General features: G+C 39.7%; 1 protein-coding gene and 1 long non-coding RNA gene across 2 annotated transcripts in view; both read left to right on the top strand.

Annotated features, from left to right (window-relative positions):
* The window catches only part of sez6b (seizure related 6 homolog b), a 259,161-nt gene that overhangs the window by 31,945 nt on the left and 202,689 nt on the right, over positions 1–24,527 (top strand). The window lies entirely within an intron of this gene.
* On the top strand, positions 4,926–7,707 carry LOC311256108. The gene is made up of 3 exons (XR_014622446.1): positions 4,926–5,008; positions 5,090–5,192; positions 5,725–7,707. It is a non-coding gene; the product is annotated as an uncharacterized lncRNA (long non-coding RNA).

Here is a 24,527-nt window from a genome sequence, read left to right as displayed (position 1 = left end):
GAGCAAGAGACAAAAAACATACAGTAGGCAATTTATTGAAAACTGCATTTAAACTCAAACAGGCTGTTCATGCGCTGATCAAAAGTTTAAGACCATAGTCTTAAAAAGTCAAAAACAGAACTAAAAGTGTCAAAAAAGGTTTCAGTAGTGAGTAGCCCCACACTTTTTGTTGATCACTTCAAAAAATGTGTTTAGGCATGCTTGATGCGAGTGTTTCCAGGAGGCTGGTGGGAATGTTGCTCCATGTGGTGAAGATGGCTTCATGAAGGGCATCCACGGTCTGGAACTGACATCCATCTTTGTAAACTTCCCTTGCCATCCATCCCCAAACATTCTCAATGGGATTTAGATCAGGGGAACACGCAGGATGGTCCAAAAGAGCAATGTTATTCTCCTGGAAGAAGTCCTTCGTCAGGCAGGCGTTGTGAACTGCAGCGCTGTCCGGTTGAAAGACCCAGCCATCACCGCACAGACGAGGGCCCTCAGTCAAGAGGGATGCCCGCTGCAACATTTCCACATAGCCAGCCGCCGTTTGACGCCCCTGCACAACCTGAAGCTCCACTGTTCCATTGAAGGAAAAAGCACCCCAGACCATGAAGGAGCCTCCTCCACTGTGCCGTGTAGAAAACATCTCCAGTGGGAGCTCCTTGTCATGCCAGTAATGTTGGAAGCCATCAGCCATCATTAAATTTTTTCTCGTCAGAGAATACAACTTTCTTCCACCTTTCAATGTCCCATGTTAGGTGCTCCCTTGCAAAGTCCAAACAGGGAAGTTTGTGGCGTGGGAGGAGACGTTTTTTGTTCTTTAAGCCCTTCTCTCGCAGATGCCGTCTTATGGTTATTGGGCTGCAGTCAGCATCAGTAAGGGCCTTAATTTGGGTCGAGGATTGACCTGTGTCTTCACAGTCAGATCCTCTGGCTTGGCGCAGGTGAAATTTGTTTGGGTCTACCACTTGACTTTTTTGTCCCATAACCTTAAGATCTTTTAAGAAATTTAAAATGACTGTCTTACTGCTTGATCAGCCCATGAACAGCCTGTTTGAGTTTAAATGCAGTTTTCAATAAATTGCCCACTTTATGTTTTTTGTCTCTTGCTCCTGTTTCTTCTTTTTGCATTTTGAAGCTCTACTTACAACCTGGTTAATATCCACCACCGCGAAATGTGAATACTTGTAATTTTCCCCCGGTCTTAAGATTTTGTTCAGGAGTGATATATGTGTATGTGTGTGTGTGACATGTAAATGCCTTCTTTACTGCCCACCTGCATAACTTAGGTAAAGGCCTCATCTTTTGTCACACCTTCTGACTTTTTACACACTTTTAAAAAAACATACATTGACGCTAGGTGAAGCTAATGGGGTCAGACATTGGGTGGTCTAGGAAGGTCCACCAATGGAAGAAGCCGTAGACAAATCAGGCCATGTTTTACACTATTAGAAACGTGTCCCAGCAGGAGGGTTTTTAGGGAATGGGTAGAGACTCCTTGAGATCTCCACCAGCATAAAAGCAGGAGCACTGAAGGCACTAATTCATTTTGATCCCAGGGTCAGCTCATGTTTGTTGCCGTTGTTGCCTTGAAGAACCCAACAAACTCCTTTGCACCAGACTGTGCACATCTACAGTGATCTTCTTTGAGCATTTTTTCTGACCGCAGTGTACATTGAAGAGACTATTTTTGGTGAAATGTTGGTCCAAGCTCCAGGATCAATTGGGCCATTCCCTGTCACTTGTGACCCAACATCATCTCCTCACTGAGCTCGTTTCACTATACTGCTCTGCTCAAGGATAAAACCTGAACATCTGTAGTATTCAGTCCACTCAATGAATCCATACTGTAGCACCTCAGGGAGTGCATTCCACTTTCTAAGAGAAGAAAAGGACAGATGTAACTTGGTACTAGTTCAACACAAAACTTGCAAGTAAGCAGCAAATTCTTTAAAATTTAGGGTTTGGGTTTTCTGTGGCAGATTTTTATTCACCACAGATATATAGTCAGGTAGCAGATGCCACATACGAGGTAAAGGAAGGGAGAGTAGAGGACAGGGGAGCATGGCTGAGTCTGTAGTTGAGAAACAACAGTGTGGAAGAGCTTGCAGGCTGCAGCAGCATCGACCAAGGGAGGGATGTAAACAGTTGTGATGATTACATGTGAAAACTCCCTCAGAAGATTGTATGGCCGATTGCTAACAGCTAGTAGCTCAATGTCTCTGGTGCAGTGCTGCTCTTTAACACTGATATGTCCAGGGTTGCACCATCTCTCATTAACAAACACAGCTATGCCCCCTCCTTTCCTCTTACCACACTCCTCTGCTCTCCTGTTCGTATGATCTGGAAGCCTTCCAGGGTTACTAGTGAGTCTGGAGAAAGTCCGTTCAGCCACGTCTCTGTGAAGCACATGAGGCTACACTCACGATACTCTCTCTGTAGCCGGGTCAGCGGCATTAGTTCGTCCATCTTATTAGGGAGAGATCTGATGTTTCCCATGATAACAGACGGTAAACATGGTTTATACCGTATTTTCATCGCCCGACGCTTCACTCCAGCTCAGCAGCCTCTTTTCCTCCTCCGTATCGCCGTAGGGACCTCTGGTTTCTCTGCATCGATAAGTTGCATCTGGCGCAGAGCCAACAGCTGATCGCGAGTGTAAACAATGGAGCCATGGCTGAATGGCTCTCCAGCTGAAGTTTTTAAAAGTCTGATAAATAGCAGTACGCAGACTGCTAAAGTTATAAACTGACCATCCATTGTTACCCACTGGCAAGGTAGGTCAGTGCAGCAGAAACAAAAATAAAGAAATAATCTAAACACATTTAAAGCACTAGAAAAGATAAAGTAAATGAACTGGCTGCTGATCTTGCGGCACCATTGTTTGTAACATTGCAATTGTATTGTTTGATATGGTCAAGTATTTCACATGTGAATATAGGCTTGTTGCTTAATTCTCACTAGCTGCTGAAAAGCATTAAGAAAGCAGCAGCAGTTATGTGGGATCATATGAAGGCGGTGATCAACACTTAGTGAGGGCTTCTCTGAATAATGTAATATGCAATGATGCTGCGTTCACTAGGGGTGGGCAGATCGATCCAAAGACATCGATACTACCAATACTACATACTCCTTTTGTAGATTGATTCAAGCGTCAATTGGATCGATACAATGGGATCAGTTTCAGTTTCAGTTTTCTACGTTGTGCTCATATATTTATATTTTATCAACAAATAGAGCTACAGCAGAGAAGAAGGGAGAAGGAAGAGAGAAATGCCTCATCAGCACCCAGACCCCTGACACAGAGTTCACCGGCAGTCTTTTCAGAGAGGCAGGGAATATCCAGGTGTATACAGTGAAATAAATGTTTTAGTCAAACTGATTAAATATAGCATACTATATTCAGACATCCAAATAATATATTGAGCCCATTGGAACTTGTAACCTAAAATAATTATTTTAATGAAACTGAAAAAAATATTATATCATTGATTTCACTCTGAAATATAAAAATAACTGAATATAGTGAAATGTTTTGGATAAAATGATATTAGAATTATTATTATTATATTCAATAACTTTTTTGTATATGTGCACGTTCACTTTACATTAATTAAATAAAATGTTTTGTTATCTGCCTTTAAAGACTGTCCTATGTTTTCACAATAAAAGATATTTGTATCGGTATCGGGAATATTGGCCTTGAATTACTTGGTATCGGATCGAAAACCAAAATTTGTGGTATCGCCCACCCGTAGCATTCACGTACTCCTTGGATAGTCTCATTTCCCATGTTGAGAAGTCATTCTTCTCTGACTTCAGTGTGTTAATATGTGTAATGTTGGAATGTGGGAGCAACATGCCAATAATGCCAAACAGAAGTTGTTTAGAATTTTATCACTCAGAGAGTTTAAACAACGCGCTTACAGCTGTTTCTAGTACTTGAGTAACAAGGAAAAGCAAAGGAAACGATACAATGTACAATAACTGTACAAAACATGACTTAGGAAAAGGTATCTTACCGTCAACCCAATGTTTACTCTCATCTGCCATGTGTCAGTCAACTCGGCAACTCGTATACCTGAATTTTCTCTGACCGTCCCAATTGTTTTACCGACTTGAGAGGGCATTCATGTGAATTTTTCCAATTTTTTTCCCCCGATAATTCCGTCAGCCCAGGAATGCACATAAAGCATAAAAACATCAGAAGACCTAGAATTGAACCCTGGGTAACAACAGATAAGTGTACAGTTTGAATCTGATCTTGGTATCTCTGGTATTTTGCATTTGGCATCTTATGTTGTGATATGCTTGAAGAGCACAGACTGTGTAGGCATTTCCAAACCCATGGTTGGTTTATTTATTTATTTGACAGTTAATTTACAGCATTGTCTGGTAATGTTTTCACCTCTTGTCCACCTCTTTTTCCTCTAACTTACATAACCTGCCACTTTTGTGTGAAGTCATTTATTATTAAAAGTGATTTATGTTTTTAATCATACATTGTTTTGTGTAAGTACTACATATTAATATATATTCCAAAAACAAATTACAAAAATAAATATATGTTACAAATGTATTAGGATAAGTATGTATATTGGCACTCTCAGCAGGACTCTTCTGTCAAGAAGCAGCACATATAGACAGTAGTGCTTCTTTAAACACAGATCAGTCTAATGCTCATATGGGATTCTCTATGTGTTTGAAGAATATCTCCCACACTGACATGCTGAGCTGTGAGCCTGATACCAGGTTTGATAATGTGTAACTGCTGTAGGCTATGTACAGTATTTTAAAAATTGTTTGCAGTTGTAACCCGCATTTAGTTATCCATTTTATTTATTTATTTATTTATTTATTTATTTTGCGGGCTCACTCCCCGTGACCCCGAACTTCCTTTAATCGCGGGTCACGGAGTTCACTTCCTCCTCCGTCTCCACTGTGACTGTGGCATGCTACTGTCAGCGTCGCAAACATTTGACTGGAGCGCTCTGAATCGAGCATTTGAAACCGTCAGCCACTGGTGAGTCTTTTACCGACACATTCCGATTGTTTAAATCATATACTGTCCGTGTAATTGCTCACTAACGCGCTGTTTCACCAGAGTCGTTATTGAGCTCAACCTGTTCAATACTCCATCTGGAAAACTCTGCGGATTTCCTGTCGGGCCGCGCATGGAAGCTCAGCTCTGACCACTCGGTTCGAAGGTAAACGATGATTTTTGTTTAAAATAAGACAGCCGAATTGTAGATAATACTTTAGTTTAATTACTCGCTCATGTAGTCTAGAGCGTTATTCTTGTTTTGAACAGTTACGTCACTTTTCTGATTGACGCAACAACGGCTATGAGTTTGGTCATCATTGACACATTTATGTGAAAGTAGCTACTATTTAATGAATGAATGAATATTGCGCAATTAGCCTATTGAAACACTTGAGTCTTACTCTGCTTGAGTAGTTTGAAATTTAATATTGAAGGTTTTTGATGAATTATAAAAAGTGCATTTTGACCTTGATTTTTTTTACTTTGACTGTGAATATTAACATGGTACTGGGGTACTAGGTTAAGGTGATTTGGTTACTATTGTAACTTTGATTTATTAAAGACAATTAATTAATTAAAATAATGAATTAATGCATTTGTATTTAGCATGTATGTTTATGCATACATTGATTTTATTTTTGATACTGACTTTGTTATTTCAAATGAAATACTTATGTGTATTTTTGGCTTTTTAGGTCAGGTTTTTTTTTGGACCAACTTTGGATTCTCTTCTCATGGACCTTGATCCATTCATCTCAACTCACATGGCGAGCTAGACCAACGAACCGGTAGGACAAAGTCTCTCTCACACCTACCGGACCGGACAAACCCTTTTTTGGATTAAAAGGATATGAACTGAACGTTTTTTCCTCGAGAACTTTATTGTGAACAACAGAACATTTGATTTATTGTGGGTAATCCATTCTTCGAATATTGGAATGGTGTATTGTTTGTATTGGTTGTTTTTTTGTAAATATTGATCTGAATACAGACACTCAAACTGCACAACTGTCTCATCCATTCATTCACAATCCAGGCTCCTTTTAAAGAACAGGCTTCTGTTGCCGCTATTGTAGCCGTAGTCAACGGCCTTGCCGATATGCGTTACACAGTGCTAATGCTGGGAAACAGTGAAGTAAAACACTGGAGTAGAGAGGTTTCTCTATTTACAAGTCAAACTCTCAAGAAGGAGAATACATTGTATTTAAAATTCATATACTCAAGTTTTTTATCTTTCGTTTTTGTCTTTGCTAGTAATACCTGCCCCCAGACCTAGGATCAGTTCAGTTGACTTGAAATGGAGGACAGAGCCAGTGAGGTCAAAGGTCATTCCTTTTTTGCTTTTTTACAGCAGAAATGAACAATGCAGCCACATTGAGATGCTTTTTTGTATTATGTCAGCCCCTTAAAAAGCTCAAATAGTTGAGTTTTTGGTTTGGCAGTTTTTAGGTCAGTTCATCTATTTTACATGAACTAAAGCAAGAATAAAATGATTTCAGGCATTTTAAAAATCAAAAAGGGCAAAGGAGTAAAACAAGAACACATAAGTCAAAAATTAAATATATTGTCTAACAAATTTGTGGAGCACAGCAGCTGAATCCATCCTAGAGAGTATAATTGTTATTTAATGCAGAGTTCTCTCGTCGTTAGCCAACACCAGTGTTTGTTTATGCAGGAGCGCGGCATGTTAATCAGCAACGTTTTGATTATGATTGGAGGGGCTGCGGGTAATGCAGCTATAATCACCATTAGCTATTTGCTTTATCATTATTTCAAATATCTTGACTGCAGGATGTTTTGGGAAAACATCATCAGCCCTGATGGAGGACTAGATTTACCTCGCCCCAAAGCAAAAAGCTTTTTTGAGATCTACAAAATTATACCTGCAAAAACAGTCTTTCTATCGCCATTTTGAATATAATTTATAGTCAACATCATCCAGACTTTTATTTCCCTGTTGATTTGAATTTGAGTCCATAATGGCCGGAAGCAGAAGATATAAATTAAACAGACTCTTCCTGGAGATGTCTGCTTTGCTCATATTAATAGTGGGGAGACCTCTCTTTGCTCCAGGCAGTTATACTCTTGTCTGCTTCGCATTCATTTAAGAGCTTCTTTTCTTAGCTCACATATACTGTACAGTGCTATTGATTGCTTGAGTCGAACATATTAGTGCTGATGGATTGCTGTCTTAGTGCTCCACCTGTCACTGGGAACAAGCTCCGTGTCAGACAAAGATAGAGGCTGCCTGTGCTGCTCAGGTCACCTCTGGTTGACTCTGGACTTGACTCCAAGGACATTTGAGTCTTGGAAAAATCTGGATTGGAAGCACACATTTCTGCATTATGTTCACCAAATTAATGGGAAAGATGTTGCCCTCCACAGATGTTAATTCCTTGTATGTGCTTAAAAGCATGAAACTGGTACATCCCTATATTTCTGCTTTAACTGACCAATGAAAAATCTTTGTTGAATTCTACTTGATTAAAATGGCTCCATTTTCTTGTTGTGTTGATGAACCAGATGAAATGCACAGGAAAAATGAACTAGTACTTCATAATATTCTTTGATGTAATAGGTCCCTGGAAAACCATCCTTTGTGAAAACATCTCAAGTGAAATTTGCTGTAGGGTTCCAAAGTTGCGGTTTGATTGATGTTGTCAATGTAAATCTGTTGTTTTTATTCTATCCCTCATAATAAAGTCTGTCTTGATATCACCACTGTAAACTAAATCATTGATCACCATTTTGAAGTGGGTGATGATTGATATTTGACTCTGGGTGATGGGTCAGGTTTATGTCATGAATTAATGATATGGGCCTTGTAGGCCTGGGTGATAAAACGATAGCAATATATAGCAATAAGAAAATAGTTTGATAAAATGCTGGCTAGTTTTACATGTATGCATTAAATGCAAACCAATGGAAAGCACATGACGAATAGGTCCCGGCTCATAAACAGCCTGTCGTGTCCTTTGAAAATGGATTCCTGCAGTCTGATACAGCCGTTTTTGAGTTGTAGTCTCCCTGTTAAACACACTGACCTCTTTGGTCTCTGTCCAGGTCTTCTACTGCTCTTGTCGGACTCTTGAGGGTGGTTGAACAGTTCATTTGGGAGTAGGAGTTGTACATCACTAAAACAATGCTTATTTTATTAATGAGGCAATGTTGTAAATAGGTGATGTGTTAATGAACATGAAGACATTGCTTATATGCACAGCCAATAGAATACAGTGAAGATAATGAAGCAGATTAGACAACTTTGACAGAAGAAGAACATTTAAAGCCATGCCTACTTCTGATATAATCTGAAGACAGATATTCATGTAACAAAAACACATACAGATGCTAGCTTCACATTACATCCCTGTTGTTGGGACCTAAGGCTGTCATTTCACGTTTTTTAAGGGACAGTTCAGCCACTTCAGACATATTTATTTATCACAATATTTATTTTGTCCTAACTAACTTCTCAAAATCTTGTATGTTAGGAGCACTGGCTCTGGTACACAATGTGACCTTGATGCCACATATAAGAGACTGATAGCCACTGTGATCGAGGCCTTTGAGATTTTGACCATGCGTTTAATATGTCATTGTATGATGTTTTTTGAGATTTTTTTCTGTGTTTTTGTATCATTTTTTATAAAATTGTAATTTGATTTAAAAACTGGTCTGGTTTTCAGGCATGTGTGCCTGCATACATTTTATCTGCTTATCGGTTTGCACAGGAGAGGCTATCAGCCTTATTCCTAATGTCTCAGGGTTTTATTAATCCAAATAGGTGGCACCTTACACTGAGCCATCACTCAGCTGTCTCTCGGGAAGCTTTCCATTAGGAAGGTGAAAGCCCCTCTTGGCCCTCAGCTGACACATTATTTCAGTCTACTCTCTCAAGGTCACAACATTTCAATTGGCCTCCAGAGAGACTGTGTGACAGCTGCAGTCTCTCTGGAGGCCACACAGACTGAGGGAGTGATGCTAAGGCTGGGGTGAAGGAGATGGCAATATGTGGTGTTTATCCATCACTCTAGGGTAAATGAGTTGATGCTTACTAAAGCTGCCATTTTTGTCTATGTCTCTACCCATGTAGCCTTCTGTTCTGTCTCACAGACTCAACAAGTGGTGACAGAGGGCCACAGCCCTGGTGACGATAACTATTATGTCTCAGACTGGACTGCTGTCAGATGTTGACATTTCCACCTGTCTGAGCAGATGTTTTGTGACAGATTCTCTGTTTTAGTGCCAAAAGAAAAGACTTAATTGGTATAGGTTAGTTGGAGCTTGACTTAAACCTTACTTGAAGGGAAACTGAACAAACAATTGTCTACATTACAGTGTGTTTATAGGTCTTGGGGAGTTCTACTGCATATGTTAAGGTAGTATGAAGCCTCTTCTGGCTCCAGAGGAAGCTGGATATAATCTGATTAATTACCACCAATAATACTCAGTGGCTAGGGTGCATTGTTTTTAAACTGTCCATAATGAGTCCACTGGTGTTATACTGTAGGAGTGCAATGCTAAACCAGTGGACTGCTTTTCAAATGATGTTGAGTGACTTTTATTTGTAAGTAAACATTTGTTTAATATAGTTTTACTAAACCTTTGAAGAAAGATTTCTGGAAAGACACTTAACATACACTACATCTGTAAAAATAACTTATCAGAGGAACACATCTTTCTCAAACACCTGCTATGTTTGCTTAAGACAGCATTAGTGTGAAAGGCAGCAGTAGCATCCTGTGCTCTCTATAATACTTTGGAGGACCTTGGAGTGTACAGTACATGTTACATCACCAGCATGTCGGACATGTTTTGTACCAGGTCAGGTTTTGCTTGACACACAGGAAACAAAGCCTCCCAGATCAGGACTGGTGTAATCTCACCTCCTGGTGTGACACAAAAGCATTGAATTTAACCTTTGACCTCAGATACAGGCAGCTTGTATCAGCACTGACAGCAGAGCAGATACAGTAGATATATAGCTCACATAGTAAATATAACAAGACATCTAGCCCCATAGCTATAGAGTATCATTTATTGTCTTGTTGCTTTAGTGGAGAATACAGAGAAAATGAAGTAGAGTTCTGCTATTTTATCCTCTTTAAGCAATAGTGCATTGAAAAATCCAATTTTATTTGTCGTGTTCTTTAACTGCGATTGCATCCTGCTGTTCTAGGGGAACAGAAAACCTTTCTAGCCTCTGACACACACCATACATTATTTTTCTATCATCTCATACATTATTTTGTCGGAGGTTATTTTTGAGAAAAAAGTCAAATTTTACCATGTTCCAAATTTTGGAGAAAATATTTCATATATCCAGATGAAAGTTGTTATTTCTAACATAAAGGTCATAAGTATTTGAGAATTAACTAGTAATATTTATTTGTAGTATGTATTAGCAGAAATGTATATGACAAGTATATTACATATTATAATGTGTATATATATACTGTATATGCACACACACTACACTACACAACACTGCAATAATGATAGTTTTTCAGGGGAAAGCTCACACTTTTATTTGGGGTTTACGATTGGATTTTTGTCAATAATTTGCAGCCAAATCCACTAATATTAACAAGAAATGGAGACTGTCAAAAAGGCTCCTCATTGGACAGTTTGGGCTATATCTTCAGATAGTGAGGATAGTGACATTGAGGGCAGAATCTGCCTAAAATCTCCAAACTTAAAAAGATGAAACCAGACCCATCTGCATAGGTACCAGGCCCCCGGGGGAAAAAAAATGTTATCTGAAATATTTTGCATTTTTTACCACTAAGTAATTACCTCACAATCAGCTGGGGGTCTGGTAAGTTTAAAGCTTAAGTTGTCCCTTATGCTAAATCAGTGCTGGCCATGACCAATTTGGTGCCCTTGGCAAGATTTTAGCTGGCGCCCCCTTGCATCACAATCAATTTCACAATCAATTTTCATACACTCACACAGAAACATGTATGTATTCAATATTTTAAAAGTGCATCTGAAGAGAGAAGAGAAGTATATGTGACCACTGGATGTTACATTTTAATAAAAAACAGATGCTCGGTGTGTGCTATACATAAGACTAATATAGACTAATAATGAAAATACGTGTGTGTATATATATATATATATACATATATATATATATATATATATATATATATATATGTATATATATATGTATGTATATATATGTGTATATATATATATATGTATGTATATATATGTGTATATATATATATATATATATGTATGTATATATATGTGTATATATATATATATGTATGTATATATATATATATATATATGTATATATGTGTATATATATATATATGTGTGTATATATATATATATATGTGTGTGTATATATATATATATATATATATATGTGTGTATATATATATATATATATATATATGTGTGTATGTGTATATATATATATATATATATGTGTGTGTATGTGTATATATATATATATATATATATGTGTGTATGTATATATATATACAGTATATGTGTGTATATATGTGTATATATATATATGTATGTATATATATATATATATATATATATAATGTATTTGTATATATATGTGTATATATATATATGTATGTGTATATATGTGTGTGTATATATATATATATATATATATATATATGTATATATATATACACATTTATTTATATATATATATATATATATATATATATACATACACATTTAAATCCTATGAATATGGGAAAGCTAAGGTATGGAGTATTAACAGTAATACACTTTAACACTGATGTAAACTTTAACAAACATAGACTGACACAATAAACCAAAGGCTTACAACTGCCCTATTACTTATAAAGGGGATGGAAAACTAATCGCATTTTAACTGACATACACGCAGGAAAGCACAGCCAACAGGTTAAAATAACACCTGAACAGGCCTGACGTTAACTTTCCAAATGTCCCTGATGAATTTAAGGTGGAGTAACATTAACTTACGTCGACTCAGCTATTTACTGATTATTAAACAATGATGCTATCGTCCAAAGTAAGCTAGCAAGTTAACACTCTGCTCCAATTACGGTAACTACGATGCATTAAACTATTAATTTCATTCACTTCATCACATTGACGTTACTGTACCTCTTTCTTTTTCACGTGTTTCTTCCTCTGCTTTCCTTCTTTTCCTTCCCTGGGCGCCGGATGGTTTCAGGCTTTTGGACATTGTGGTTCAGGTACAGTGCAACGAGCCAGCCAGGAACCCAGAAAAAAGGCCTCTCCGTTATTTAATAGGCTTTGCTATAAAGTTATGTTGCTGTGGGCTTAAATAATATTTCGAAATGATAGTAGTAATAGCACTGGTAACATTTTTTCTTTATTTATTTTTTTCTCCCCCCGTTTGCGGTGCCCCCAGTGGATGACAGCGCCCTTAGCATTCACCTATACAGCCTATGCCAAGGGCCGGCTCTGTGCTAAATATTCGCTAAACTCAGGGGTCCATTTAGTAGCATTGCATGAAGCCTCTTAGGCTGTCTCTATGCCTCAGTACTGATGGTACCAGGGGTGGATTGGGAGTGAAATTCGGCCCTGGCATTTTCCACCTTTGACCGGCACGGGTTTAGTCCTATCATGTACATAACAAGCATGTTCAGACTACAGAGGTACTCAATATATATATATATATAACATACAACATTATTACCACAATGTATTATTATTATTATTATTATTATTATTGTTATTATTATCATTATATATTTTTTGTTGTATTTACATGAATGAATGTGAAAAAGAAATATGACTTTAATGCCCATTTAGACAATCCTGCAAGATTTTTCAATGAGATCATTGTATTTTTTTGATTTATTAATACATAGCCTTTTTTAAATAGCCCACTAGCTTCAGCACCGTTGTACTTGCTACTTGCTAGTCTTATAATGACAGGTGATTCTGAACGTCAAGTTGGGGCTTTTGAATGGAAAGTCTGGAAAGTCTACCTGTATTCCAGGACACATTTCATTAGGCACTGAAAAGGAAATTTGTAAAACACATCAATATGCATTAAATAGTTAATTTATTATACCAACTTGTCTGTCAGTGGGGTCATTTTGTCAGCTCAGGCTAATTTTACCAGACACATAGCCACCATAGCCTATTATAAATTAAACGTCAGTCTTACTGCTTCAAATCAACACTGCTTGCGACTTGAGGATCATGATGGCCAAACAGTTTGTGGATTTTTTTGGTTTTGGAAGCCTGAGCCTCTCATGCCTGCTTCCTTTTATCTCTAAGCTTTTCAGCTCCTCCTTTAGTTTCTGACATTTTCTTCTGATCTCGATGTTGATGCAGATTGTTAACGCAACGGGAAAAGCAAGGCCATTGGTCAAACAAATTTCCCAGCAAGCCGTCCTCAAAACCAACCGTGATAGTGATGTACAACCAGGGAAAGTGGTATATACAGCTGCTAGCATGACATTTTCTGTAAAGGTTGATACATTTGTAACTTTAAACTCAGTTGATCGATGACATTAAACGGTAGAAGGGTAGGCGGGTGTAGAGGAGAGTGTCTGACTGGCCCAACAATGCCCACCATAATTTGTCCCGGTGTGCCAGATGGCCAGTCCCCCCTGCATGGTACTCACTGTCATAATACGGCACATGTGCACTTAAGTTGCCATGGTTACGCCTCACTCACATCATCAGCCTTTAATGTTGCTTTACAGAACAGAAAAGCACTAGCTGAAGAAGTGGCACAAAGTAACTGACAAAATCTTGTAACTTACAGTAGATGAAATAATGAAACGCGGCAATATTACTGTGACATCAAGGGGGAAGATAGCCACACATCGACAGGAGTAGACAAACCATTGAGTTTCAATACAACAATACAGCAAACGTTAATATGTGATACAGAGTTATTTTAATATTTGGCTAGCTTGCTACAAAGTTGCCAACTTTTTATTATCAGGTTTTTCCACGTCTCAAAAAATGTGTTATGTCTCCCCCTCCCCTTAATCAATGTATATTCAGCCATTGTCTTATGTTCCACAAATGATTTATCTTTTTGGAGACTCGTATGGGTCCCTTAAAATTTTCTGAGGAAAATGGTTGCTGAGGACCTTCTAGCAATGCATAAGATAGCTAGGGGCATCAAATAATTTTCCCTTACGACATCCTGAGGAATGCCTTGGTTATTTTAAGCAACTCATTTTAAGGCATCCTCAGATGAAAATTAAAGGGCAACCATAGCACAGTTTTTTGCAACTCGGCTCTGCATCTCATTCATCATGAATAGATGACCAAACAGACCTACCAGGCACAGGCACAGGGGCATATAATACAGCTACACAATGTATTCTTAGGCTATGGTAAGACTACACTGAAATTAGGGAAGTCAAGTGTTTTGTATAATATCTGTGCAAAAGCAGTGTCATTGTGGACCTGCTGTTGCAGGAAGCAATGCAAGAGAATTAGACCATTCTGTTTCCAAAATTCTGATGTCCACGTGTGGTTTTCAAGGTAAGAGTGGGGCCTCTTTATACATACCCAGTACCCAGTGGCCTATTGTCTTATAGTTCTTCCATGGAGTTGATCCCCCATAAACTTGATAAATATTATATCTTTGTATATTTTAGAAATTCATTGGAGCTACTGATTAAAGTGGATTCAATAAAGTGATCCCGGTTTGTACTAGATTAATGCAGTTGAGGCCTCATTGTCCTCCTCACCATGCAGAAAAAATGCAAGGATCAGTTTGGCTTACATTCATCCCATCATTCCTCAAACTGCATAGCATTAACTATTAAGTCCTCATCACTCAAGTGTACCTTTAAAGGCTCAATGCAGGGAGCACCTTGTGATTTAATGGACCAAAAATTGGAGTCAAGAGCGGTTCTACCTCTCCCTGAAGACTTCAGGTTCAATATTGCTTTAGGGAATATTGGCCAGCCCAAATCCCTGCAGGTCCCTCGGGGCACTCCAGCGAAAGGTTGTGCTAGATTAATGAGCTTTAAAGCAGATCTTCGACTTGTGGCAGTGTTTGACTTTTTGAGCAGAGTGTGACCAGCGGACTCTCCCCTGAGACCTCCAGCCGGCTCAGTGCACTCTTTAATTAAAGGGAATCATTGCACAGTGGATGGATCCAGAGGGCTTTACTTAATACCTTAAACACAGCTCAATAATACCGGCTGGATTTCAAACAGAGCTCCTGATATGGCTCCATGGAAAGTCTACAGGTGAAGCAAACATGGACACGGGGAGGTCTTGTTGCAATAGTGCTATGTCGCACATTTTCCTCCTCAGTTTTAGGCATATCAATAATTGAGTTATAGTTGTGAGACGGGAAATCATGGTGCCTCTTAACATTGATTTATTTGTTTTTAATACTAGAGGGTTGCCCAAAGAGTGGCCTGCCATAAAGTAGGATTTGGCCCACCAGATATTTCTAGTGAAAAAAAGAAAAAGAAAATTACTGTTTAGAGTGTAACAAAGTAACAGTAAAGTTAGGGAACTGGGGATCCTATTACTGCAGAAGCCTGAGAAGCTAGTTGAAAAAAATTTAAGGAACCTTGAAAGATTAAGATTAAACTCACATATTTCTCAGTCATTAGCACAGGAGAGAAAACAATTTAGATCAGCTTCAGAAAATGAATCCCCAGAATTTCTCACTTGCCTCAAAGGGCTTAATTCTGCATCTGAACACAATAGTTAATTGCTTTCAGCTCAAGGTCCACCACTAAGATTCAGTTTTGGCCCTCCAAAGAAAAACATTTGGGCAACTCTGTAGTAGACTATCCTCAACAGAAAATGGACAGCATTAGTCATTTGATCAACAACTTTGTTCACATTGTCCATCTAAACTCTTGGCTTGTCTACAACCTGTCTGGTCATCTGACTGCTGTATTGCTTGCTCCGTTAGACTTACATAAGCAATGCTGATGCATTCTGAGATCTTAGTAAATACACTGAAAAGTACAATCATCATAGATGACAGAACAGAGGGTCAGAGCTACAAAAATAGATACATACAAGTCTTTTTTAGTGGTCATACGGTTTGTTTGAAGTGACAAAAGATATCCTCCTTTGGATAAGGGTATCATATCAAAATGATTATGTTTGTTGGGTTTGAAGATTCACTTTTTGATCATTGTCAAAAGGTGCAATGTTTAAGTTATAGGGCTAGACTAGAATATTCGACAATATCTGTTCATTGGGCAGGTATTGATTAATAATTTGGGGATTTGGCTATTCCTTTGTTTGTTCGTTTGTTTTTTGACAAATGTAGACTATTCATGTATTTTTGCAGCCCGCCACAATATCAAAACTGGCAGTTACATATTTATTTTCTGTCTCATAATAACACTTTGTACCTCAGAAGGCGATAGACTGTTAGCCCATGTAGTTTCAGCTGGGAGATGTATACAAGTGGCAAGCTACACAAAAATCTTTCTCTGGAAATGTTCTTAAACCTATTACTCGTAACAGAAAAATACAACCATACACGTTCTAAATGCAAGTTTTTCTGTTTCACCAAACTAAGACAAACTTAACTGCCTTGTTGTCTCTGTGAAACACACTAAAAACATATAACAACATAACAGAGAATATGCTGAATGATTTCTTTGATTCTTGTCTTTTAGGGTTTTAATTCCTCACTGATTTACACATCATTAAATACCCATGAGGTGCAGTGTTAAAGTGGAATTTTCCCCACGACTTTCCCCCTCCAGAATTTCCTTTGTTTTTTAAAGATTTCGCCACTGTCACTAAGACACTATAAGTCACTATAACCAGGTTGTTTCCACTTTTGTCATAGTGATTACACATTCATTACATTCATTACACATTCATTACATTAATTTATTAAGTCTATAATGGAGACATTAAACAAGACATGAAAGCAGATAGAGATGGTGCTAGACTGCCAGCCTGACTTGATTGCCAGGTAACTATTGTTCCAGGAGGCCTCGTGCCCGGTGGCAGACAATGTTGCCGAAAGCGAAGTTTATAGGGAACCAATCTAAACGCTAATTGTGTCATTTATCTATAGATATTACATTGTGCAATCAGCATTCATTTCATAATGGTACTTTGAAGCAAAAACTTGTCTATTGCCAGTTTAACTTGTAAGAGTGGTGTAAGGGTTAAAATGTCTGGCTGTAGTGCTGCCTTCCAGGCTCTGTGGAGCATGTCTATTTTAGAATAAGGCACACTTACCGCTTTACACACACACACACACACACACACACACACACACACACACACACACACACACACACACACACACACAGGACTCACACTGAGGTAATGGAGGCATTACTGTGAGTGATGGGCCACGCCGGGCTCCTCCACTCCATCACCTGCCCATCTCGAAGACATCTCCATTTGCTCTCCACACCTTAGCAGCGCTCATACAGTGGAGAGAAAACAGAAAATACTTGCAGAGTAAAGTGGAACTCTATGTCCAGGAGAGGTAAATGCATGGTCATATTTTTTAACCCATCTTTTTCTTGAACATGCTAATCCAGTATCATCGCAGTCCTTCAGCACGGCTCAGTGCCATGAGTTGTGCTTGGAGCTTCATTAGTCACCTGAATGGCAGGTCCAGACATTTACACCACGGCTTGGTATTCTGGTGGGGAGGCACCACACACACTGTTGGCTCATCTTAAGCCTGTATGCATTTCTACTGTAGCTGCCTGGCTTGGTCAGTACAGTGACTTGGCTGTTGTTTTGCTATGAACACTCATTGTTTTCTGTATAGACAAGAATCCAAATGGTAACACCGCAAAAATGCCTCCAGAGCCAAATACCTTATAAAATATCACATCATAAATCTGAAGTAAATATCAATGTCATAGCTAATGAATGTAGAAAAATGGCATCATGTGCATATAGATAGATCCCCTATAAACATCGCTTTCACTATACTGTTTGGTCTGCCACGGGGCGGGATTTTTCCTGCAAAAAACCAACTTACCTCAAACAACAACTTTATGGTCAAACATTTATTCACTCACCAAAAGACAAAGACATGACAACAATAAACACAAACTAGACTACAGTGACAAGACACTAAACACGAACAAAGAGGTTCGGTGGTTGGACCAGGTGTGAATGGAGCTGTGTTCAGCAACACAATAGAAACCAGAACATGAGGAACCTTAAAACAGACTGTGCCTGCATTGTTCAAAGCTGAGAGTATTGAGAGTGACTGGGAAGAAAGCAAGAAACCGAAGTTTGACCTTAGTACTTCTTATCATAACCTACACTTATGGAACCTGTTAACATTCACCTATATTAGTCAACCCTTGGGAAGTTTGTTATCACGGACGAGGCTGGAGGGGAAGGAGGAGAAGTTGGGTCAGATTAGGATGAAGAAGGAGGAGGCCTTCTTCCAATCAGTCGGCGTGGCGTGGGGTCCTGTATCTCTCTCTGTTTCATGCACCCTTTGGGAAGGTGTGCAGGTGATCTTTAGTTTCTTCAGTCCTGACTTTGTTGGGTCAGGACACAAAGGAAGTTCTTTTCTCCATGCATGCTCTTGTTGCCAGCATGCAGCTGAGGTGCGGGCGGGGGCACAGTGAAAGTGACACAGAGAACACACTGTTTTTCATGTGATTGTTCTTTCTTCTCTTAGATGAGGACTGTAGGGTAAGTTAGCAGACAGGCATATAGATAAGCATGGCACGCTGGGGTCCGAGGTCCTGAGGGAACAGTTCACACTTCTTTGTCAATTCTGAACCATGTCTGAAGAGGTGGAATTGGTTTATCAGATAGGTTGGTGCTCTGTTGGTCATTGAGTTCTTTGAGACAGTAGCCCCTTTCACACTTCCCTCACTGCTGGAATCATGCGCCGATTCTCCACATCGCTGTGTGAAAGTTTCAGATGCAGAGAGGGGGGACAGTTTTGCTCTGCAGCAGAGGTGAGCCAGCATCTGTGTGTATGGAAAAGCCAGAGGCATGGATCAGGGGTGTGTCAGTCTGATGGTGTTCACAGTCTGACAGCTAAACAGATCCTTCACTCATCAAATAAAAAAGAAACACCCACACTTCAACCCACAAAGCAACGTTACAGGACCAAACAACAGTAATGTGGTAACTGGTAGTGTTTTTAGCAACTTATATGAGGAAAAAAATACAGCAGTTATACGTGGAAAAGTGTCTGTCATCCTGTCTGTCCTACTGACTCTTCGTCACATTTCTGCCTGAAAAACAGCGTCTTACCCCAGCAGCAGAGCAAGATGGCTCCTGCAGTTGAATGGTGATGATTATGTGACACGATTCAGAGCAAAAAACTTTAACTCACCATGTCTTTGTCCCCTTACATTATTGTGTTGTTGTAGTTACTGTCTCTGGCAACTTGTTTTGAAAAAAGTCACTGCGACTGACCGAGACTTCAGTGAACTTTCCCCCAGAAAACAGCAAACCTCCCCATGAGTGGAAGCCTGACAGGGTCCACCGTTTACTGCTGGTGATTATGTAATTATGTGATTTAGAGCAATAAAATGTAACTTTGTCACTTTCCAGGATGTATGGTGGGTCAGGATCTTAATCACAACACATTATAACTGCATCCATATGATTATAAACAGTCGGCCGATACATGTTTAGATTAACAGGAGGACACTGGGGTAACACGTGAGAGTGCAAGTACAAGACTGGCCTGCGTGCAGTCCAGACCTGTCAAATATCAAATATCAAAGTCAAATATCAAGCAAGAATGCAAAAGAATTTATATTGCAAAGCTTTAACAATTAGTGTCATCATTTGTCAAACTCTTACTTAACCAACTTACTGTGTGTTATTGTGTGTTAAACAAAAAGGAGATGTAACACGGTGCCCCTGTCCCAACTGTTTCGGAATGTGTTTCAGGCATCAAATGCAGAACAAGTGTATATTTCCAAAAACAATAGTTAATCAGTATGAGTGTATCTTGCATCTTGTCTTTGCACTGTATTCAATTTAACATTTTATTTAAAATGTAATCAAAGATTTGCAAATCATTGCATTCTGTTTTTATTTATGATTTGCACAAATTTTGAATTTTACCTTGTATTTCTATCACCTTTCCTGCATGAAACAGACATTTCAGCTCACTTCAATAATTTCAAATTTTAAAAGAGCAGGTTGAAGCAAACAGAACACTGCAGCTTAACACTTTTAGCATTGAAAATAATCTAAGTATCCAAGTATGATGACTAGATGGTAACAGGCTTTTTGACTGCTTTATTTGAAATGCACTATATGGGCACATACATTAAAAGGGTCACAATGTCTGAGGACCATGCTTAAGAATGTGCTGAAATGTCAAATTATGCTTGCATCATACTTTGACCAGGCATGAGGCATTTCTTATTCATGCACTATACATATGGTGGAGAGATGTGTGAGGAGAAATGTTCAAATTGATTTCTCTATCATGGAAGAGAGAGGACCTTGCAGCTAGCAGGTAATCAACAGTTCTGTATCTTTTCCTAGCTATACAGGAAACACACAAGTCCAAACAGGAGAGGCGTTAACTGAGGCTGCTGTTTTGTCTCAGTAAACACAAGAGGCTTAATGGGATTTCACGATTATCCTCCTAGGCTAGATACTGCAAATCTCCCACACATCCTAGTGTACAGGTGGAGAATGTTAATGAAAAGTAGGCAGGCCGGAGACATTCACTGCAGGCTGGTCAAAAGCCAAATATCTTGCTCAAGCCACTGCAGGAGGGTCAACTTCTCTCTGGCCACTGAACAGGGAAAGAAAAGGTTTAGCTAAACTAGGACTGGTACAGCTATTGATAATGCATTAAACCACAAAGTGACAACAGTAGCTACGTAGTCATCCTCAGTGCTGGTACCACATCACTGACTGACCTGTTACAGATATAAAAAAAAAATCTGTAGAAAGTACAGAATTGCATATACTGTACATGATTGCATGGAAATCTATTACTACTAATCCCAGTAATCATTTGCATTACTTTGCATTTGATGGATGGAAAATACATTTGGTATAGAGATCAATGGCACACAGAAGAAGAACCCCTAAAATACTTTGATGATACCCTAACTCTTCCTCTAGCATGGCCAGCAGGCAAAAGTTTCAATTATCCAGTGAAATATCTCAATACCTATATATCTTTGGAAATTTGGAAACTTACCTCTAATGCCTCCATGAGGTTAACATATTGGGTTCTGTACCAAAATATTTAGACAGCTCAACATCAAATGTGGTACAGATATCCATGGTGCCCAAAATATTGAACACTAATGACTTTGGTGATGATCTGACTTTTCATGTACCACCACCATAGGGTGAAAATTACATTTTCTATTTCCATGGTGTACAAGTTAAACTTGGAATTCTCTTTGCAACACTGTGTGGTATTTTGATGCCAAATGCAGAACACATGCAACACAGGTGGGAGAAGAGGTGCAGACAGGTGAGAGTCATGGTAGTCAATGGGTAGACTGAGAATAGATTTCTCAAAAACACATCTGGTCTACTTTAACAATTAGAGCAAACTAAATACTTAGAGCAAATGCACAGAAATACTTGAATAAGGCTTAAAATAGAAACAAAATATCTAGATACACAATATTGTTGCTATGTTTAAATCAGCATAAAGAAAACGTTCGATGTAGTTAATGATGGAATGTCTGCAAATTAGTCCAAGTTTATTTATAGATTAATGAGTGATTCCTACAATATCAGTTGTCCTCAGATGCTTTAAACTGTATGCAAATGTTTTCCTTCAGTTCATCAATCCCTGCAGCCATTTGAAGATAGCACAACACATATACATGTATGTGGGTAAATCTGCAGCCTTTGATTTGAGTGCTGCTTTGGAGCACAATGTTATGACATGCAGCCATCCACCGTGTTTATTTTAATTTAATCACATGCAAACTTCAGCAGGCTGCTATGGAACGACCACACACAACCTCTTAGGTTTCTAAGGAAAGGTTTTTACCTTTCCAACTTTCTTTTTAGCAAAAGTGGCATATTCTTCATGTGATGATATATGATACAGTAGAATTGAAACTGAAATAGTGTCTATGCTGTCCTCACTAAAAGTTGTTGCAGGCTAGGTATTTCTCAGCTATACAGCTAGCTAACCTATTCTTCAGCATTCCATCCTCCAATGGACAGACCGATTATTGTGTGTGGCAGTGCTAAATGGAAGACAATATGTAATTTGTAAAAGTATGACAAGTACAACTAAAATAAAAACAAGGAAGTATTTTTGATTATTTGATTATATGAGCATATGACCTTGACCAAGAATTTAACACCATACAGAAAATTGAACATCAGTGTAATATCTGGATAAACACCATACACAAAAGCCACACTGATAGACAGATGGTATCTTGGATGTGCAGAGGCTACTCTAATTAAAGTAATAAATACATTAATTACAACACGATATGGCTATTCCAAGCTTTGCTAGAAAGTGTTTTGCAAAGAATGACATCAAAACCAAAACAAGAATTTCAGAGAAGACCTGAGACAGGACGTACAGGCTGGGCTCTCAGATTGATCTGTTTATCTCATTAATCTTGACAGTTTTGCTGCTCTGATTCCTTGTAGCCATCTTTGCTAGATGAGAAGAATCGTCACCTTAACATGGTGGTGGGGTTTGTGTGTACCTGTGATCCTTGGAGCTATGTTGTCAGGAGCAATAGCTCCTAGTAGGGTCTCCCAAGGCAAATTGGTCTCAGGGGAGGGACCAGACAAAGAGTGAGTCAAAGACCTCATGAATTGGCGACATAAGGGAAGGAGTACCTCGCCCGTTATGGGGGCATTGGTGCGCCCTCCTGGAGCAAGACCAGGGAGGGGAGCCCACCAGCGATCGTCTGGTTGCCAGGCCTTAGCCCATGGGGCCTGGTTGGGCTCAGCCCGAAGAAACAACATGGAGCTGCCTCCCTGTGGACCTTCCACCTGCAGGCGAGAGAAATGGGGTCGGTGCCATGTATGAAGGGCGGTGGGCGGGGACCTAGGCATCCTGACGCCTGGCTTCACAGGCTAGCCTTTGGTACGTGGAATGTCACCTCTCTGGTGGGGAAGGAACCGGAGCTGGTGCAGGAGGCAGAGAGGTACCAACTAGATATAGTTGGGCTCACCTTCACGTGCAGTACCGGTTCTGGAACCAAACTCCTGGAGAGGGGCAGGACACTCTCCTTTTCTGGAGTTGCCAAGGCTGAGCGCTGCGGTGTTGGAGTTCTCCCCGAGGAACGAGAGGGTCACCTCTGTGTGTCCGAAAGTCACTGGGGGGAAGGCTCTGACTGTGATTTGTGCATACACACCAAACGGCAGCTTGGAATACCTGGCCTTTTTTTGAGACCTTAGGTGGTGTTTCACTTTGTGGTCCTTTCATCTGATCTGCTGCCGTATGTCTTGGACACTTGGGTGAAGGGAGGAGCAGAGCTGTCAACTGATCACCACCTGGTGATGAGTTGGATCAGATGGTGGCATTCTGGGGGAGGTGGGGACATGGAATCCGAGTGGACCATGTTCAAAGCCTCCATTGTAGAGGCGGCTGCCAGGAGCTGTGGTCAAAAGGTCATTGGTGCCTGTTGTGGTAGTAACCCAAGAAACCTTTGGTGGACACTGGCAGTGAGGGAGGCTGTCATGGTTGACACACCTCTTCAGTGTCGCGTGGAGGTCTGGAACAATACCTTTGGAGTGGCAGACTGTGGTGGTGGTTCTCATCTTTGGCTTCTTTGGCCCTGACCTCCAGCAGGCACGGGGGCAGTTTGCAGCCAAGTGTGAAGCGGTTGGGATGAGGGTCAGCACCTCTAAGTCTGAGGCCATGGTTCTCTGCCAGAAAATGCTGGATTGTCCCCTCCGGTTGTAGAGAGAGCTCTTGCCCCAAGAGTTCAAGTATCTCAGGGTCTTGTTTACGAGTGATGGGCAAATGGAGCAAGAGATGGACAGGAGGTTTGGGGCAGCATCAGCAGTACTGCGGGTGCTGCTGCAGACTGTCATGGTGAAGAAGGAGCTGAGCCAGAAGGCGATGCTCTCTTTCCAGTTTATCTACTTTCCGACCCACACACTAGCTGTGGGTAGTGACTGAAAGGGCAAGATCGTGGATACAAGTGGCTGAAATGTGTTTCCTCCATAGGGTGGCTGGGCTCAGCCTTAGAGTAAACAGCTGACCTTCAGCAGTTGCTGCCTTGATAATCGATTCTAGTTTCACTAGACACTAAGGAAATTCAGTGGCATATCTTGCAAAAGAGATGACAAAGGGGCAGCTAGTTGCTTTACACAGATTCCCTCTATGGAGACAATTTATTTCTTCATCAACTCCAAAAACATACATTTTGGAGACTTCTGAACCACCGTATACAATTGGACCTAGTTGGAACACTTTACTTTGCAGACTCTTTAAAGAATACAATACAGGACATAGCTGGTCTAAAGTCCATGCCATACACATTGGAGTATACAGTGTCAACTAGGATTGGGTAGGTTTCAGGTTTTGCCAGTCCAGTGTACAAGCTTCAACCGGTTTGATTTTGTG

Source organism: Pagrus pagrus, assembly GCF_965226575.1.
Source record: "Pagrus pagrus genome assembly, chromosome: 4".
Classification (NCBI taxonomy): domain Eukaryota; kingdom Metazoa; phylum Chordata; class Actinopteri; order Spariformes; family Sparidae; genus Pagrus; species Pagrus pagrus.
Note: the sequence above shows the minus strand (reverse complement) of the source record. Positions and strands in the feature narration are given on the sequence as shown.